Below are 20710 nucleotides of genomic sequence, written 5' to 3'. Positions count from 1 at the left end.
TTTTAGCAGAGGGATCGCAAGAGCGGTCTTCTGCCTGTTGCTGCATTCGCAACTTTCAAACATAGTCTCCATTTCGGAGACCCAATCCATAACTTGCACCGGCGTCGGGCTTCCGGATAAACATGGTGGTTTGGATGCCATGAAATCCTTATACTTGCACCCACGACCATCATTTCCTCCATACTGGTTATTGCGTCTAACCACTGGTTGTTCGTCTTGACCAATGATTCCACTAAAGTTTTCTCCTTCAGACTGCCCTCCATTCTCCTCGGGCTCTTCTGCTTGAATTGACGGTTCTTCACGATTCTGCCTAAGCAGGCGTCTTGTTTCTTCCATCTGACGATCCAACATCATTTGAATCATCATTTGTACACCAGCCATTGTTATCGGCTCAGGTGCATCAGCTACGACAGGTACTTGTTGAATTACAGGTGGTTGATTCCTGTTTTCATCAGCGTTTCCAACGCCACTCCTTGTTCTCACCATTTTGATCTACACACCGAATTATTTCACCTTATTACTCCAAACGATTACATGCTAGTTCTAATATCGTATACATACGCTTAGAATCCTAAACACATAAACCTTCAGATCCGGTTGGCAACAAACCGTAGATCCGAACAAACAATATCATATATGGCAACATATAACATTTAGCACATAAAAGCATTTTAGGCAACCTTCCTAAAATAAACTAGTGCTCGTGTCTAAAATTTATCAGACACACATCTCACAATCTCCACTTAGCATACTAAGTTTAAGTCTAGAAATCCAACAAATTCCTAGTTCGCTTAAACTAATGCTCTGATACCAACTGTGACATCCCCAAAATCTCGGCCAGAAAAGACCGATTTTCATTTATGCTTTTAAATATTTTCAGAGTAAATCCTTTTGATTTGAAAGAGTTGCGGAATTTGTTCCCAAAACAAAACATGATAAAATAATATTTATCAAAGCATTTCATCAAGAGATGCATTTCATTATATAATCAAAACTCGGGATGTCATGTTCCGATACAGACCATAAAGCATAAACGATAAACATTACAAGTCATTCAACAAATATATACATATACAGACTTGTAAACAAAACAACAAGATGATCCATCCATCTTACGCCCTTGTGCCACTTCCTGTAATACAAATAAAACTGAGTGGGTCAGGCTTGGGAGCCTGGTGAGCATATAGGGTTTTCAACCCACAATAAATAAGTTATATTTAATTTCACCAACCAAACACTATCCCGATTACCCATTCCCGTTATCCTCACTTTACGTCCCTAAATCAACTATCTCAAGGGACCTAATCTAGGATTTTCATCGGGACGGACATCACTGCGAAGGGGTTTCCTCAACAATAGATATCCTAAAGGCAACCATGAGGGGGATAGAGTACACCGGTGAACACATCGTTCACAACACCTACAGGTTATGAACCTGCTAGCGTTCCACTGGACTGTCTAGAAAGAGTCCGTGGTCGTTATCCATACTCCGCTGAATAACTAGATCAACAACAACAACAACGAGGCCTCTCATCTGTTTATTACACACCAACTATCTACCCATGTTCTACCCAACATATTAGTAGATAAAAATATACATTTGTATACATAGTTTAAAGAAAACCTGTATAGCATGCTTTAATCAACACATATATCACATAACAGATGAGGCACACACACACATAACACATATCTCATAAAGAAATAAGCAGATCTATAAGATAGAAGAGAGTGAATACTCATTCACACATAACACAACCAAATATATACACATAGCACGTATTTTTATATAAAATACTTCGTATTATTGTATTAGAAGAAATAACTACACACTCACTTGATCAGAAGACGATCCGACAGCACTACGGCTTATAGAAGTAGTAATCCACAGCAGATCTGGAAGATCTCCTCGAAAATCGAACTTCTCGCGGGCAGAGCTTCGACTCGGGAACCGCGCTTCTCGGGATCTTCGGGATCTCGGGACTTGCCTCGGGGCTAGAGTATGATACCGGGGCTTCGGGGTATTTCTGGCACGCAAAACGGTGAAAAACGGGAGAGAGAAGAGAAGAAATGAACAAGATAGCCGGCTGCCTTCGGATCCTTTATATAGAGGCTGGAGCCTCGGAGTACGCGGGGCGTACAGGCGTACGCAGCGCGTACGCGTCCGAAATCGTCACTGCATGCGTCATCCGAAGTGTCGACACTATGCGGAGTACGCGGGGCGTACCTTGGATCAGACGGGTGACTCGGCTTCGGATAATGCCTCCGATTTTGATTTAAAAATAAATACAAAATGATTAATAAACTTTGGAAATTCATAACTTCTTCATACGAACTCCGTTTTCGACGTTCTTTATATCCACGGAAAGGTGAGACCACGCTCTACGACTTTCGTTTAGACTCCGTCGGCTAATTTTGACTTTATTTTTATTAATTATTTTTAATAGGCCGCGACAGAAACTTTCGTTATAAATTCATAACTTCTTCGTTTGATGTCCGTTCTCGCCTAACTTTTTATCGCTTCGATACCAACAATGAGATCTTCGATTCTCATTTAGATTGCTTCGGCTAAAAACCGCTCGATCTCAAATCGACTATTTCGGGCTGCACACCGCTAAGCCGGAACTTCGATAAATCATAACTTCCTCATACGAAGTCAGATTTGGGCGTTCTATATATATTCGGAAACCTCGTTTCGACTACTACAACATTAACCAAAGATATTAAGTTTATTTCACACTTAAATTTTGAAGCTTATTTTTATTCTTAATTAATCAGACCACATAATTAAGCAATTAAGCACAAAACACATAATACTCAAATAATACATTCTTATTATTTCAAAACGGGTTACAAAGGTTAACCTAGACTATTATATTGCTAAATATGGCAAGCCCGGAAACACAGGCGTTACACTAATCCAAAATACGATACTCTATTCCTCTATACGGCACCTTAATGAATAAATACTATGTGACCAGAGCTTCCCGGAAGGGAAGCAACCACTACTGGTATAGATCTATACAGAACGGACACTATTACACCCCGAATGTGAATTGTAGTCTGAGCCGGCCAGGCCCAGGGGTGGTGAACACTACTACTCTACGAATGACCGGGATGGTCATTGGACACTCTATTATTACTAAGTTTGGTTACATGAGAAATCACATCTATATCCAAACTAATACACTATGAACTAAAGACTAAACTAATATCCCGGAGTAAAAATACATATATACACTATAAGAATTAAACTTACAAATTCACTAAGCTGGAAAATACAAGATTTTTTGGGGATTTCACTATTTTCAAACGTTAATTATAGCTTTTCTTTACATGTTTGTAAACACCTTTTATACAAGCAACGACACTAAATTCTTATGAACTCACCAGATTTATGTTGATACTCGTTTTCAAATTAACTTGTATTCTCAGGTCAAAAATAGACAGGTACTGGTGCATCCCTTTTGAGAAGATGGAGCATATACAAGACTCATCTTTATTTTGTTTATACTTTTGGTGTCTAACAATTGTACAGAACACTTTTGTATTTACATTTACTATATTAATGCAATGGTTGTAGTCACTTGTGTTTACTATTATGCAATGTTATGATACTATACATGACGTCCTCCACCCTAGAACGTATTCCGCCATTCTCGGTTTTGGGGTATGACACAGTCTCTCTTGACTTCGAAGGAAGCGATTCTTGCCCGGAATCCCCTATTTTTCATCTGATAATCAAATATCACACACATACCATACATATTTGCTTTATTACTTTATCATTTGTCACTCTAATGCATGGAAATTTTTAATTTTCCACATTCTGTTGATGGTATGTTTGAGTTTATTTGTCCTCTAGTGAATCCAGGGCAATCCAGGTTCCGATGGCTCGTTCTAATTCAAATACAGATTGTCGAAATCTTTTTGGGCGCGTGAATTTGAACGGTCGCTATACGCACGCATCCTGACGCATACCTCGGAACATCCAACCTGTCAAATCGCACTTTTTCAGGCTACCTTTTAAAGATAACGTCACAATCGTCATGACTTTCTCTCTCCTAGCAACGGTACATAAAGGGTTTGCACGATTCCTTGTCTTCTACCGCATCAAGATTTCTAAACTGTAACAGCGATTTCCACTATTTATCTTCTTCAATTGTTCAACAATGGCGACCTCTTCTTCTGCACAAGATCAGACTGCTTCATCTGCCTTTCTTACCATCAAGCCAAATCAAAACATGATAATTGAACTCACTCTATTCGTGTATGATTCCTATATGTTACATGTTGTGGAATGTTTGAAGTATTATCCACTGGTTGTTGCCCTAACCAAATTGGAGGCTGTTCCGATGTCTTTATTGTCTCAAGTTTATTCTTTTGCATCTTATGAAAAGAACAAGGAACGGATATATTTTCAAATACACTCCAAGAAGGCCTCTATTTCCAAAGGGAGGTTTTGTTCCTTACTTCATCTTGTCGTGATTCTTCGGTGATTTCCCCTGACTTTATCACCACAACACAACTCTTCTCAGTGCTGTATTGGATGGTTTATGCCGATGTACTGACAACCATTGCCAAAGTCAAGAAGTTGTGTCTGCCATCACAGTGGAACGGTCTTCTCCTCTATCCAAGCTGACAACGCTTCTCTAATCAGTTCGGTATCCTCCAAACTGGACTCACTGCATGCCGACATTGCCAAAGAGAGTGCTTTCAAAGAAGAGATAGCTCGACAAGCCTCTACAATTGCAGTTCAGCAAGTCCAACTTGCTCAAGCAGAGAAGGAAATTTCCTTGTTAAAAACCAAGAGAGTTGTTTTCCGCAGTTGTGCAAATGATGTCAAGGACATGCTGTCCAATCTACTTGGTGCTCATGATCCAATTCTCACTCTCACCATCCGCAATCATCTAACTAGCAAACTGCTTCCCGCTCTTGCCATACTTCATGAAATGAAAGGTGTTTCAGAGCCTTTCATTACTCCAAAACAAGGGGGAGAGGGATCACAGACAATAATTGTTGGATAAGGTGTCTAAGTCCATAACTTATTTGGTATATACTTGACCCGACCGGCATGGTCCATTTGGGTTGCATCTCATCCAAACTATTATGGATAATTTTATGAGAGTTATACACATATGTTTATTAATATATTATGAGTTATAATATATTAATATGAAGTTACGTTATTTAATTAGTTTTAGTCTTAAATTAATTATGGATTAATTTAGAGATTAAAAGGAATACTAATTAAATTATGGGCTATTTGTTTTATATAGTGTGGGCTAATACTCATTTGTTAATGGGCTAGGCTTATGTGGAAGTCCATGGATGATCCATGGAGCTTTTAACCCATGGATCCTTGGAATAGGAAAAGACATGGGTTATTAGGGTTTCACCCTAACCATGCATACTATATAAGCATGCTTATGGAGCATGAAAGAGAGCCTAAGATAGCCTAAGAGAAAGCTAGTGTTCTAGTGTGTGTGTGCATGTGTGTGGCCGAAAATACAAGAGTGTGTATACTCTCTCAAAGTTTTCCAAGAGTTTATGGTGTTTGTGATTCCATTTGAGGCATTCACACTATTGGTGCTTGGCCCTCAAACTCCTAAGAACCCAACACAACAAAAGGTATGTAATCTCTTCTAACTCTTTTATATTGAAATGTTCCCCATGCCATGTTAGATATGTTATAAACCTTGGAAAATTATTATTTTGCATGTATTTAGACAAACATAGATCCAAGGTTTATTAGGGTTGCATGCACACTTAGGAAGTGTTAGATTGCTCAAAACCCAACAGTGGTATCAGAGCCTAGGCTTGCTTGTTTGATACTTGATGCAAAATAGTGAAAAAAGTCGAAATCGTTGCTGTCTGCATGCTAGACTCGCCGAGTCCATTGGGGGGACTCGCCGAGTCCAAGGCAAACTTCAACCTACTCGACGAGTCCGTTCGTGCACTCGGCGAGTAGGATCGAAAGAATGCAGAATCTCGATTTTTGCTACTGGAAATGGACTGGAAACATTACCCTAAATTGTTTTGGTGTTGTAAAACTTATTTTAGTTGGTGTAATGGTTGTTCTAATCCATTTACAATAGCATATATATCAAAAATCCATGATTTTATGTGTTCATATAATTCTTGAATTTTTGATGATCATGTTCATGTTCTTATGAATTTAGAAAATGATAGGAATTATTTGCTGAATTGTTTAGAATTAATTCTTAATCATTTATGTGTTTTAATGGAGTCCATAATTTGTCCTCAAGTTATGGATTACCAAAGGTCACTTTCATTTAACACACACTTAAAACACATAAGTTACATGAAAATGAAGAGTCTTCATTTTTATGAACCTTTAATTCATAAGTTATGAAATGAAGAGTTTTGCAAAGTTACAAAACTTGTCCTCAAGTTTTGGAATTTGTAAAGTTTCACACACTTTAATAAACTTTAATTCCAAACCTTAGAGTTTTAATAGTTAAAATTCAACCCTTATACTATTTATAACATTAATGGTTAATTATTATATATATGTATAAGAATAAGTCGTTTTACCGTTAGTAGGCCTCATTCACGAAGCCGGTCTATAAGGTGGGTATAAGGTTGTTGCCTATAAAATGGCGACTTAATGGGTGTCTACTCTCACCCACCGCTTGCTTGACTGGTGGAGGGTCGTTAGCCGAACGGGTAGGACAATGACTTTAAATTCTCCCTTCATTAAAAGTATTAATGATAAATACTAAAGTAACTAAAATCTTAATAATTCCCAATCTTAGTTACTTTAGGAAAAATGTGAATTTGGTGCTAACCCATGGAATTCACACTTTGTACCTTACCAAGTCGTTGGTGGAGCGTGTGTGGTTAACCGGCACACTAACTTGGACTAGTAAGGACCACGAAGGGTGACTTAATGTTTGTCATAGATCAATGGAGCGTGTGTGGTTAACCGGCACATTGATTAGGTGATAATATTAAGGATACCAAGTGAATTGGTATGGTTATTCACACCTTGTTTTGTGATCCTCGGCATCCCAGTCACAAAATTTGAGAGGGCACACTCGAGATTGAAACATGCCATTGAAAAGTTCAATGAATCTCAAAAGATCTAGGAATTTCAAATCCAATTAAAACCTAATAAATTATTTCGTTTTTCATGGTGGAAATTGGTGAATCGTCATTCGCCTACCTTCAAATATTTTATAGCTTGGATTACGGCATCCCTCTTCTAAGTTATAAAATAGTTTGTTGGGTCCTAGCCTTAATATTTCATATTGGGTGTCATATTAAGGACTTTAAATCAACTATCTTGAATATCTCCCAAAACATGTCTGGTTTAGACATTTATGATCTTCCCAAATCTCTTGAAGATGATGTTCCTCAACATCATGCTTTACTTCCTTTATCTCCTCCAATTATTCTCCCTCACCCACAAGTTCTTGAAAAGTTTAAAGTCACTCAAGCCCTATTGGCAAGTTAAGGTCTTGGTGTGGTCACATCTTGGAGATGTAGTCACATATTGACAAGACGGGAGAGTTGGGTGTCAAAGTCTCGTGAAAGTTGGATGTTCAATCACTTTCTTAGTAACATAGCAGGTCACTTTGGGACTACTATGAGACAGACTATGACACGAGCCTTAATGATCTTATCTATTTGTTTTGTGCTGTGGAATCAGCAATGATTTGGAACACTAGTAAAGCAAATTTTGTTAGAAGATCAACTTCCCAAACCTTAAATGGACATTGGCAATGGTAGCATTGGATATCTAGAAAAGCATTTCTCTTCCCAATGGAAAGGGATCGGCCATAGTCAACTCGGTTGACCAAATGGTAAAGAGAAAGGCTAAGTCTGAAATAGTCTCATGTGCCATTATCAAAGGGTCTCCATATGTTTATATTGCCAAAGAAAGGGGCATTGGTTGCGAAGCTGCCCTATTTACCTGAAAGGTCATAAGGTTGATCAAGTCAAGAGGTTTGACTCTACTTCGGGTAAAATACACTGTATAACTCTGTTAAGTTCCTATTTGGAGATTCTTATTACATAATGTGAATGGGTCACATGCTGATGTCTTTTAAGAATCAAAGAAAAGATAGGAAGCTTAAAGTAAGTATATGCTGATTCTGATTGCGAAGATGGGTTTCGATCGCATGGTTCGGTAATCAGAATTTTTGAGCTGTTGCTTAAGAGTTATAATATATTGCTTGTGAATAGATAACAACAAGGTTTTCATGTGGATTGTAAGGATAAGTTTTTCCGCAAAGTTTTAAAATAAAAGAAAAAAAAGGTTTTAATTTTATTTATTTTAAAAATATCCTTACAATGGCATCGGTGGAAAATTGTTGCTTATATGTTTCCAGTAATAGCAATATTGGAAAGTGGATTTGATTCTTTCATTTGTGGTAGTGTCTGAATTTACCAAATGAAGAAAGTTTTTCATCACCCAAGTTTCGATTGGACAGAAACTTGGAATCATACAAGTTGTATTGTATGATGAATGAGAATTTTCATCTTTGAAAAATTAAGACTAATTCTTTGATCACATGTATATGTGAGTCAATTGAAGGACTAAGGAATTAGGTACACTGGGTGTGCGCTGGTCAAGGTCCACCACAAAGATTGATTTGTCATGATTTACTAAAGATTAGTAAATATGATTATACTTATAAGGTTAAGTATAATTTTGTAACATTGGAAAACGAATAAGAAGAATCAAATTAGGCAGAAAGATAAAAGTTTCTCAAATCTGAAAGGACGGGAGAGTACTTTAGTATCAGCTTTGTGATCATCTTAATGATTAAGAAACCATATCAAAATTTGTTCTCTAAGAAAGTCTTAGTGCATTCTTATGACTAAGAAGAAGGGATCTTGAAATTGTTGAAATGGTTAAATCAAGAAGATGAATCATACTTCGTTCCAATACAAGTCTTGGAGTCATACTCCAAGATTGTAATTTGAGTGACATGTCTTAAAGAAGGTTTAAAACACTCATCAAATGTAAGAGTAAAATGTTTTCTACTCTTGTACATTTGAGATTGGTAAGTTGTGATGTCTTGGATGAGACAAAGACCAACTAAGACCAATTGTGTGAAGTGTTAGTCTTGATAAGAATCCGCACTATCCCTTGAATATTTGTTTTATCAAGGAATGGTTCTTGACTAGGAAAACTTATATGTCAAGGGGTCAGTGGGAGCCTTAAAGATCCTGGAAGAGTTTCAAGATTTAATCAAGAGTAAAACCTGTAATTTATCACTAGCACACGACTTAAGGTTTTCAACCTATCGTGTTGACATAATTCTTATTTCTGTACCTACTTCAAATAAGTTGAATTTACATGTGAGTTATCAGAGTTCAACTTGGAAGCATTGGTGGGCCTTGTGTTACCAAGGTGACAAGAAACTAAGATTGAATAAGTTTAATCCATGTAGGGCTGGATTTGTCACTAACCTTATCTTGTGATTATGGTTTTGACAAATTCGCATGGATAGGAACTCATACACTATTAAATCTAAGTGTCATAAGGTTTCTCTCCGATTCATGAAAATGATGGTGAGGAAATGCTTTCACTAAATAGATTTTAAGTAGATATCAATTGTGTCATTTGCATTTTCAAAAGTCATTAGTGGAGCGCGTGTGGTTAACCGGCACACTAACATGGACTTGTGAGAAATGGCAAATGCCTAAGCAATTGAGACTATGATTACGGCATCCCTTTTCATAGTTCTGAAAATTGTTTAGACACACATGTGAGCTATCTAAGAAAGGGTGTATGAATCTAAACTTCAGAAGTCCAACAGATTTCTGGAAATGTGTCAGAGCTAGTGGGAGCATAAGTGTTATGCTGATAATCATCATGTTAGTGGGAGCATGACTATTATGATTAGTATTGCAAGCTAGCAATGTTAATTATAGAAAACAAAGTTTCAATCCGTGAAGTTGCAGGGGTTGAAAAGTTGTTTTGCTATAATTAAGGGAGAGGAAATTATACTTCATGTCAATTCTAAAGCTTAGATTGAGATTTTAATCATCTTTAGTCAAGAATATATGTGAATTTTGTGTTGGAATGGTTCAACTTGAAGAAATTCTATATATATTGCATTTTCAAAATTCGATTATGATTACGGCATCCCTCTTCATAGTTAAATTTTGAAAACATGGCAAATAAAAAATATTGTAGCAAAAGACTGGTCTAGTGTCATGTCTTTATGTCAAACATCATGAATAGTATCCCATATGCTTCGGATATAGGATCGATTTCATGTGCTATAATATTCATCCTTTCTAAATTTTCCAAATGCTTAAGGCATTTAGAAGGGAAAAGTCTAGAACTGGATATGACTAAAGTGATTAAGCAATTGTCGAGGACAATCTGAGGTTCGCCAAAGATTGATTGCTCAGGGACATTTGGAAGTCTAGTGTTAATTTTTGGTAGGACCATATCGACATTTTCTGAAAAGAGGTAACTCTTGTTCGGAAGTGATAGTCAAATAGGACTATGGAAATGTCTCCATAGGTGGAAGTGATTCAATCTATGTAAGATTAGGAAACTTAATGCAAAAAGGATGTTCCCAAGGAGCTGATCTCCTTTGGAATGCTCTGTAATGGTTGTTGTCAAGTCTTTCTGACTTTGTGCATAATCATTACAAGAGGATCAATGCATATAAGTTTAGAATCTAACAGATTTCAGTAAATGACATAAATTTGGAATTCTTGCATTTACAATAAGGATTTGGGATTGTGAAATGAGTATCATTGGAATCATGTTCAATTGATCTACATCACAATGTAAGGATCATAGACAAACATAGTGTGCATACTTGGGGTATGGCATAACTATTGTTTAGAAAAACAAAGTGTACATGCTAGGAGCATGGGACGACTGTTGTTTTTATTCAAGTCTTAAGTTGATTATTTGAAACATTGAATAATGTGTAATCAATATGGTGATAAATAAAAAGTGGTTTTATTTATATTCAAAAGGGTTCTGAGACCATATTAGATTCGATTATTATTGTATTTCACTTTGCATGTTTTGACTTCCAAAATAGCTAGGTTATTCTTTCCGGATGACTAAGTTATTTAAACACTCCACAGTCGTTCATATGTTGGAAGTAGGTATGAATCAAGACTGTCATGAATCGGGTTTGTAGATGGCTAAATGAGTTTAGTCATGGCAATGGTTGCTACAACATTCATGAGTACTCATAAGTTATGAGTATTGGAATAAACCCACGCTCACTTGTATCACTTCATGGAATTTATCTCGAGTGATCGTGAGACGATAATATCATATAAATCCTCAAACCTAGAGATATGAGTTGTTACCTATGAGTTGGTTGTGCATTGATTGCACGTAAACGCATCAGTAACTTGATGTTATAAAACGTGCCTTTGTGTACAATTCAACAAGTAGTAGAACAAGCATATGAGTCGAAGTTTATCTGTTCCTTCTAGAAATAGAAGCGATATCTGGGCCCCTCGATGATTTTGTTGTGACCTATGTACCGGCCGGTCAGAACTGAATTGATGTGTTCGATTAAGTTCTTTGTCAAACAAATCGAAAATCGGGAAACAAACTGCTGGACAATAAGTACGACGTAGTTCCATGTGTTTGTCCGGCTGATATCATGAGAACAGAGGATTATGTGATCACTTATCTAAAATGGCGCTTCATAGTTCGACAGAGTCTTCATTGTTCGAGGGAGTTTTCGAGAGCTACGATTGTTGGTTGGTTCCTGAAGTTATAGGCAAATATAGTTATTAGACTTATCCAAGTGGGAGTCTGTTGGATAAGGTGTCTAAGTCCATAACTTATTTGGTATATACTTGACCCGACCGGCATGGTCCATTTGGGTTGCATCTCATCCAAACTATTATGGATAATTTTATGAGAGTTATACACATATGTTTATTAATATATTATGAGTTATAATATATTAATATGAAGTTACGTTATTTAATTAGTTTTAGTCTTAAATTAATTATGGATTAATTTAGAGATTAAAAGGAATACTAATTAAATTATGGGCTATTTGTTTTATATAGTGTGGGCTAATACTCATTTGTTAATGGGCTAGGCTTATGTGGAAGTCCATGGATGATCCATGGAGCTTTTAACCCATGGATCCTTGGAATAGGAAAAGACATGGGTTATTAGGGTTTCACCCTAACCATGCATACTATATAAGCATGCTTATGGAGCATGAAAGAGAGCCTAAGATAGCCTAAGAGAAAGCTAGTGTTCTAGTGTGTGTGTGCATGTGTGTGGCCGAAAATACAAGAGTGTGTATACTCTCTCAAAGTTTTCCAAGAGTTTGTGGTGTTTGTGATTCCATTTGAGGCATTCACACTATTGGTGCTTGGCCCTCAAACTCCTAAGAACCCAACACAACAAAAGGTATGTAATCTCTTCTAACTCTTTTATATTGAAATGTTCCCCATGCCATGTTAGATATGTTATAAACCTTGGAAAATTATTATTTTGCATGTATTTAGACAAACATAGATCCAAGGTTTATTAGGGTTGCATGCACACTTAGGAAGTGTTAGATTGCTCAAAACCCAACAATAATTGTAACAAAAGAACTGAAGGATAATTTATCTTCAGGTTCTGGTCCAATAGAAAAGCCGTAGAAGATTGTTGATGACAGTGATAGTGATGCAGATGAAACTATTGCTGATGCTCTTAAACGAAAGAATAGGGATAAAGAGTTGGATGACAATCTACAAATCACAAAGGAGGCTGAGGAAACAGAGCGACGCAACAAAGAAAAAGAAGATATCTTGCAATGTAAGAAGACTCTATTTCCTGAATGGACTCGAGATGTGTTGATCAGTCAAGCAATTGAATCACCGAGTATCTATTGGTTAGAACCAATTGCCTCTTTTGACTGCGACAACTCCAAGGACTCACAGTTTGATATGTCGATTACATGGAAGGCATTTACATTTCATTGTTTTGACTCAACTGTTGAGGTTCCTTTTCCAAGTCCAAAGGTTGACCGATATGTTTATGATATGCAATATGTGATAAGGGTAAGGGTGAAATAGTCCCCAGATACCGGTTGAAAGATACCGAAGGGAGGTTAGTTCCTGGATACCGGTTGAAAGATAACGAAGGGGAGAGTAGCTCCTAGTTACCGGTTGAAAGATATCGAAGGGGAGGATAGTTCTCGGTTATCGGTTGAAAGATACCAAAGGGGAGGATAATTCCTAGTTACCGGTTAAAAGATACCAAAGGGGGGGGGGGGGGGGGGGGGGTAGCTCCCGGTTACCGGTTGCAAGATATCGATGATTGTGTGCTATGGTATGATGGGGGAAATCACTAAGCTTCATGCTTAAAGTTACAATTTTGGTTTCAGGTACCTCTTCGTCTAAGGGGAAGGATTCGGCGGTGTAGCAGTGCATCACACACACACACATGTTTTCCGCATGGAGTTTCCTAGGGATGCACTATGATTTAGTTTACCTTTTGACATTATGGTTATCAGACACATTGTTATGTTTCTTTTACAAATGATATGACATGGGAGATGTTTTAGTAAAATTTGATGTGGATTACTTAATTTAAAATGAAATTTTTGGCCTCGAAGATTGGGATGTTACTAGTTGATATCAGAGCCCTGGTTTGAGGGATTCGGACACACCTTCTGGGGTGCCTGGACTCAAACCGTGGGGCTAAAGGATTTTTTTTATAAAGAAAATGGTTTTCTAAATCAAAGAAAAAGAGTTTGAGAAAGATCAAGGTGTGTGATGCATGCGACCGGCCGAGCTCAAGTAAGTTTTCCCCAAGATACCTATACTTGTTATGTTATGATATATGATTCTGAAAACTGCATGCTAGATTAGGAATGAGGATATAGGAAGGATGCCTTATATGCCTGTTGTAGGAGCTGCATGTTAGGACTGTCTAGTCAGTAGTAGGATGGCCTGGTTAAGAAATGCTTGATATGGTTACTCGCTGCACGAATGCTCCTTGCTTTGTGCTATAGGGGTCCTGGCTAACTTTAACTAACTAGTGGGAGGATATGTAACAGTATCCGCAAGCTAGTTATGGGAGGATGGTAGGGACTCCTGGTGCAGCTGATGGCGGAGAGAAGGTCGGAGAGTGCCCTAGGAAAGCCTAGGATGAGATTAGTTGGAAAGGGATATTGGTTAAGGGACTTGGTGAAGTCGAAGCAATCCTTAAGGAAAGTACGGATGGATGTGGAAGGTAGTATGGGCCCGTACTACTGAAAGCAGAGGATCCGTACTCGAGTCAAGGAGGGCCAAGATGGAACCAGGAATCTTGGATAATCTGTAAGACCTCTCGGGGTATGTTTTGATCCTGACGTTTATGTGTTTAATTAATAGTATGCTGACCACACGACATGGAGCACGAGGCTCAGGATCTGGGTCAGGATCGGGATAGGGCTCGAGCGCGGGATCCGAGAAGGTTGATGATGGGTTACGCTATTTCATCGCGTCTGAGATTACGAGAGGCATCCTTGAGGCTACCTCGGTCATCTTCGGGTCGATCAAGGAGGGGATCATCGAGCTGATGGCGGACCACCTCCGATCATTCATGAGTCATTTGGCGCCTAGCCAGGTGAGTACGCGCACACTGTCCTTCAAGGACTTCAGAGGGAGTGGTGCGCCGAATTTTCATGGGGTGAAGGACCCAATTGCTGCCAGGAGATGGATCGCAAACATTGAGTCTGTGCAGTTTACGAGCTTCCGCCCGGAAGGGTCGAACCGCTTTGCGGTGGGATGTTTGAGAGACAGAGCTAGAGATTGGTGGTAGTCAGTTGGTGACTCATTGGGAGCCCCGACCATTGAGGCCATGACCTGGTCAAACATTGTGACCAGATTCAGGGCGGAGTTCACGCCAGCTGTGGAGCTTTAGGAGCTGGCCAAGGAGTTTTTGGACATGAGGCAGACTACGGAGACTGTAGCGGAGATCGCTGCCAAGTTCTGGGAGATGGCTCTTTTGGTGCCCCAGTATGCAGGAGATGAGGATATGAGGAGGACCCGCTATCACGGCATGTTAAGAGCTGACATCAGGGAGCATGTCAGCTTCTCAGCATGCCCGACCTTGGACTCTATGATTCCCAGGGCGCGAGAGAGGGAGATCGATTTGGAGCACCTCAGGAAGAGGAAGGCACAGACTGGGCAGGTTACAGGGGTTTCGGGGAAGAAACTTAAGGGATTCGACTCTAGGTCGACGGGCCAGCAGGGCCGGGACCGCTGTCGAAAATGTGGCCGGTCACATGAAGGAGCTTCTCGCACTGGGTCGGGTTCCGGCTGCTATAAGTACGGCAAGACAGGGCATTTTGGCAGGGATTGTACTGCCCCCGCCCCCATAGTGCAGATATCGGACCTGATTTGCTTTCATTGCAATCAGAGGGGCTATAAGAAGGCCAATTGCCCTAGATTGACAGCAACGACAGCAGCGGCGCCGACCATAGCAGCAACGCGGGTTATGGATGGCCGAAAGGCCAAGGTAGAGGCTCCAATGGTGCGGAGTCGAGCATTTCAGTTGATAGCCGAGGAGGCACAATTTCTTCTCTTATTTCTTTTTGTTATGTTGCTGTGATTTTGATATGTTATGTGTATGATCTGTTTAGGATCGTTCCATGTGAATGGTATCCCGGTTCAGGTGTTGTTTGATTCGGGTGCTACCCGATCGTTTGTTTCTCTTGCACTTAGCAAGAAGTTTCCTGAGTCTGCAGGCATGCTGGATTGCCCTCTAGAGGCCGAGATTGCAGACGACCGGTCAGTGTGAGCGTCAGAGGTCTACCAGGATTGTGTATTATGGCTGTTCGAGGAACGTTATCTGGTAGACTTAGTTCCCATACCTTTGTGGGGGAACAAGGTTATTATTGGTATGGATTGGCTATACCCCAATGGGGCAGTGATCAACTGCGCGCATCAGTTGGTGCTGATCAGGACCCCAAGTGGGGGAGAGCTGGTGATCCATGGTGAGAGGACACAACAAGGACTAGCTTTATGTTCAATAGTGAGAGCTAGGCGCTACCTTCAGCAGGGTTGTGCAGGATTTGTCGCCTATGTTATGGATACTCAGGAGACGGGTAAGGCGATGGTAGGCGATGTGCCCGTGGTACGAAAGTTTGCAGATGTATTCCCCGAGGAGTGTCCTGGGATACCTCTGGAGAGGCAGGTGGAGTTCAGGATCGACCTCCTCCCTGGTGCGGCTGTGATAGCCAAGGCACCGTATCGGTTGGCTCCTCCTGAGACATAGGAATTGTCTATGTAGCTGCAGGAGCTGCTAGACAAGGGATTCATTAGATTGAGCAGTTCACCCTGGGGAGCCCCGATTCTATTTGTGAGGAAAAGGATGGGTCGCATCGGATGTGAATCGATTATCGGGAGTTGAATAAGGTAATGGTGAAGAATCGTTACCCACTTCTGAGGATTGATGACCTCTTTGACCAGCTACAGGGAGCATCTTGGTTCTCTAAGATTGATTTGCATTCGGGGTATCATCAGATGAGGTTCAGAGAGGAAGATGTCTAGAAAACTGCTTTTTGGACACGTTATGTCCACTATGAGTTCGTGGTGATGCCCTTCGGGCTCACCAATGCTCCTGCCACATTCATGGATCTCATGAACTGCATGTGCAGACCGCTGTTGGATCGATTTGTGATAGTTTTCATCGATGACATCTTGGTTTATTCCAAGACGCGAGAGCAGCATGAGGAGCATTTGCGGGAGGTTTTGGATACTTTGAGGAGGGAGAAATTGTATGCTAAGTTCTCTAAGTGTGAGTTCTGGTTACACGAGGTGTAGTTTCTTGGGCACCTTGTCAATCAGGACGGGATTTCGGTGGATCCAGCCAAGGTGGAGGCCGTGATGAGGTGGGAGGCTCCGAGGTCTCCATCTGAGATCCAGAGCTTCTTGGGGCTGGAAGGCTACTATCGGAGATTCATTTAGGACTTCTCCAAGATAGCCGTACCTCTGACCAGGCTGACAAGGAAAGCCGTGGTCTTTCGTTGGGGGCCCGAGCAGCAGGCTGTGTTTGACACATTGAGATAGAGATTGTGTGAGGTGCCAATCTTAGCCCTATCAAAGGGCATAGAGGATTTTTTGGTGTGCTGCGATGCGTCCATCTCGGGTTTGGGTGTGGTATTGATGCAACGAGGGCATGCTATTGCTTATGCTTCGAGGCGGCTGAAGCCTCTCGGGGCAAACTACCCGACGCATGATTTGGAGCTGGGGCGGTTGTTTTTGCCCTCAAGATTTGTCGTCATTACCTCTATGGGGTTCGTTGTGCCATTTACACGGACCACAAGAGCCTGAGGTATCTCACGGACCAGTCGAATCTGAACATGAGGCAGCACCGGTGGTTAGATGTGGTGTAGGATATCTGTATGAGGATGACCGTGTTGACTCCACTGTTGGAGCAGATTCGAGAGGCCCAGCAAGAGGCCATGAAGGAGGAACATCTGAAAAGCGAGCGGATTGTAGGCCAGGTTTCCTCCTTCGACTATGATAGCCGAGGGTTGTTGACCCTCCACCGTAGGGTGTGAGTCCCCAACCATGGAGGTGTGCATCAGACATTGATGGAGGAGGCGCACAAATCCAGGTTCTCTATCCATCCCGGGGCAACGAAGATGTATAGGGATCTTCGTTATGACTATTGGTGGCCCTACATGAAGTGGGGTGTAGCATGGTATGTGGAGCGGTGCTTGACCTATAGGAATGTCAAGGCCGAGCATCAGAGGCCTCACGACAAGATGCAACCGTTAGATATTCCCATGTGGAAGTGGGAAGATATTACCATGGACTTCGTCACCAAACTTCCCAGGACCGCGCGGGGATTGGATTTCATATTGGTCATCGTGGATCGGTTAACCAAGAGTGCCCATTTTATACCGATCCAGGAGAGTATATCGGCCGAGAAGCTGGCAGAAATCTACATTCAAGAGGTGGTGGCGCGGCACGGGGTGCCTGTGTTAGTGATTTCAGACAGGGACGTGCGGTTTACTTCCAGGTTCTGGAAGAAATTCCACGACGAGTGGGTACTCGTCTCCACTTTAGCACTGCATTTCACCCGCAGACGGATGGTCAGCTAGGATACTTACCTCCCATTGGTTGAGTTCTCCTACAACATCAACTACCACGCAAGTATCGATCGTCCTCCCTTTGAGTTGTTATACGGGAGGAAGTGCAAGACCCTGATATGTTGGGGTGAGGTTGTCTAGTCGGTCATGGGAAGCACTGAAGTGGTGCTCAAGACGACAGAGAGGATTTAGTAGGTCAGGAGCAGGCTCCAGACTGAAAAGAGTCGGCAAAAAAGCTATACTGACAAGCGTCGTTCAGACCTGGAGTTTCAGGTCGGGGACATGGTTCTCCTGAAGGTGTCTCCTTGGAAAGGTGTCATCCGATTCAGGAAGCGGGGAAAGCTGGGCCCCAGGTATGTCGGGCCTTTCAGGTTTTTAGCCCGGGTGGGCAAGGTGGCATATCGGCTGGATCTGCCAGCCGAACTCAGTCATATCCACAACACTTTCCACGTCTCCCAATTGCGGAAGTGTCTGGTGGACGACTCGACGGTGGTACCCCTAGAGGATATTAAGGTTGATGACAACCTGAACTACATTGAGTGGCCACTGGCGATCCTCGACCGGTAGTCGAAGGATCTAAGGAACAAGAAGGTCGAGCCGGTGAAGGTGCAATGGCAGCACCGGAAGGGCTCGGAGTGGACGTGAGAGCCGGTGGACGAGATGATGGAGCATTATCCAGAGCTTTTCCAGTATCGAGCAGCAGACTTCGAGGACGAAGTCTAACATAAGTGGGGGAGATTTGTAGCACCTGGTTCCTGGTATGTATTTTTTTCAAGTATTTTTTTCACAATTGGGAATGAGACTCGGTGAGTTGATGGACAACCTCGTCGAGTAGTAACGACTTGGACTTGGGGATTAAGTGGTGGACTCGTCGATTTGGCGGTATGACTCGACGAGTAGGCTCTGGTTTGGGAAAAACCCTAATCTAAGGGTTTTCACCCAATTTAAACATCGTATTCAGCCTCCCTCGTCTCTTATGCTCTCAGAACACCTCATATAAAACCTTAATCGTCTTCGGTGAAGATCTAAGGCCTCTTTGGTGGATTTTGGTGGTTTGTGATCACAAAAAGGAAGGAAAAGCTTGAAGAGCCAAGTGGAAATAAGAAGATCTCGAGTTTGTGCAGCATCTATAGTTCTTTGGAGGTATAAAGCTTATACCTTGCTCGTTCATGTTCTAGATCCCTTTTTGGGGTGAATTTGGGCATTAAGGAGCCATTTTTGGTGACTAACCATGAGTGTAAGCATGGTTGAGGCTAAGACTCATGATCCAAGGTCCTTAGGGGACTAAAAGACATAAAGTGGCTGGCTTTGGAGCCTAAGAAAGCCCCATGCATTTTAAGAGTTTCTTTTAGAGCCTTTTTTTTAGCATATTCTTCCATGCATGCACGTAAAGTTTGTAACTTTATGTGTTATATCGATCTTAGAAGCCTAGATCTATCTTTTGGTCAAGGGTTGTACATCATAAATCGAGAAATGAGACTTGGACAACCTAGACTCGGCGAGTCCGAGGCTTGACTCCCCTTTTTTTTGGGTTCAAAGGAACCCAGTAAGTGTTAGAATGGTCTTAGAAGGGTCCGGGGGAGTAACGCAACGCATTGGAAATAGCCATAGACCTGGAAATCATAGGACTCGGTGAGTGCATGAGTAGACTCGAGGAGTAGAAGGAAATCCCTAACTTTTGAAGATAAACTCAACGAATTGTTCATACAACTCGGCGAGGTTAGGTCAGGACTTGTTTGTAGGACGAGGATGAACTCGACGAGTCATTCATACAACTTAGCGAGTCGAATGAAGGTCAATTCGGGGTTGTTTTAGAAGGAGAACTCGTCGAGTCGTTGCTAAACTTGACGAGTAGGAGAGTGAAGAAGGATCGATGAAGGATAGGGACTTGACGAATTGGAGGCCCAACTCGGAGAGTTACGTCAATTGGATGTTGACTTTGACTTTGACTTGGTCAGGGGTAAAATAGTCATTTTACCTTAAGAACGGTTATCAGTGTCTGACTAAGTCTTTTATGGGAATTATAGTCGGGGGATCACCGGAGCAGCAGTCAGACATCTGCCGATCAGCTTTTCAGCAGTCAGCCTTGTGAGGTGAGTTACCTTCCAGTAGGGGTGGGTCTAAGGCACCAATGTTGGCCCACCAATAGGTGATTATGGTTGATATGGGTATCTTTTTGATAATTTTCTGGTTGCTATATATGTGTTGAGTATGTGCTAGTAGTAGTAGGGCGCACTAGCCCCTGGTTACCGATTGAAAGATACCGAAGAAGATTACCAGTTGAAAGATACCTAAGACGTGGACAAAACCCCTGCATGCATAGTAGTATGATTATGATATGTCATTATGTGACTCAGTATGCTTATGTTATGTTATTATGAAACCAATATGTTTATGATATGCAATATGTGATAGGGGTAGGGGTGAAGTAGTCCCCGGATACCGATTGAAAGATACCGAAGGGGAGGTTAGTTCCCGGATACCGGTTGAAAGATACCGAAGGGGAGAGTAGATCTTGGTTACCGGTTGAAAGATACCGAAGGGGAGGATAGTTCCCGGTTACTGGTTGAAAGATACCGAAAGGGAGGATAATTCCCAGTTACCGGTTGAAAGATACCAAAGAGGAGGGTAGCTCCCGGTTACCGATTGAA

This window comes from Lactuca sativa, chromosome 5 (genome assembly GCF_002870075.4).
Source record: "Lactuca sativa cultivar Salinas chromosome 5, Lsat_Salinas_v11, whole genome shotgun sequence".
NCBI lineage: Eukaryota > Viridiplantae > Streptophyta > Magnoliopsida > Asterales > Asteraceae > Lactuca > Lactuca sativa.
This window is presented reverse-complemented; position numbering follows the sequence as displayed.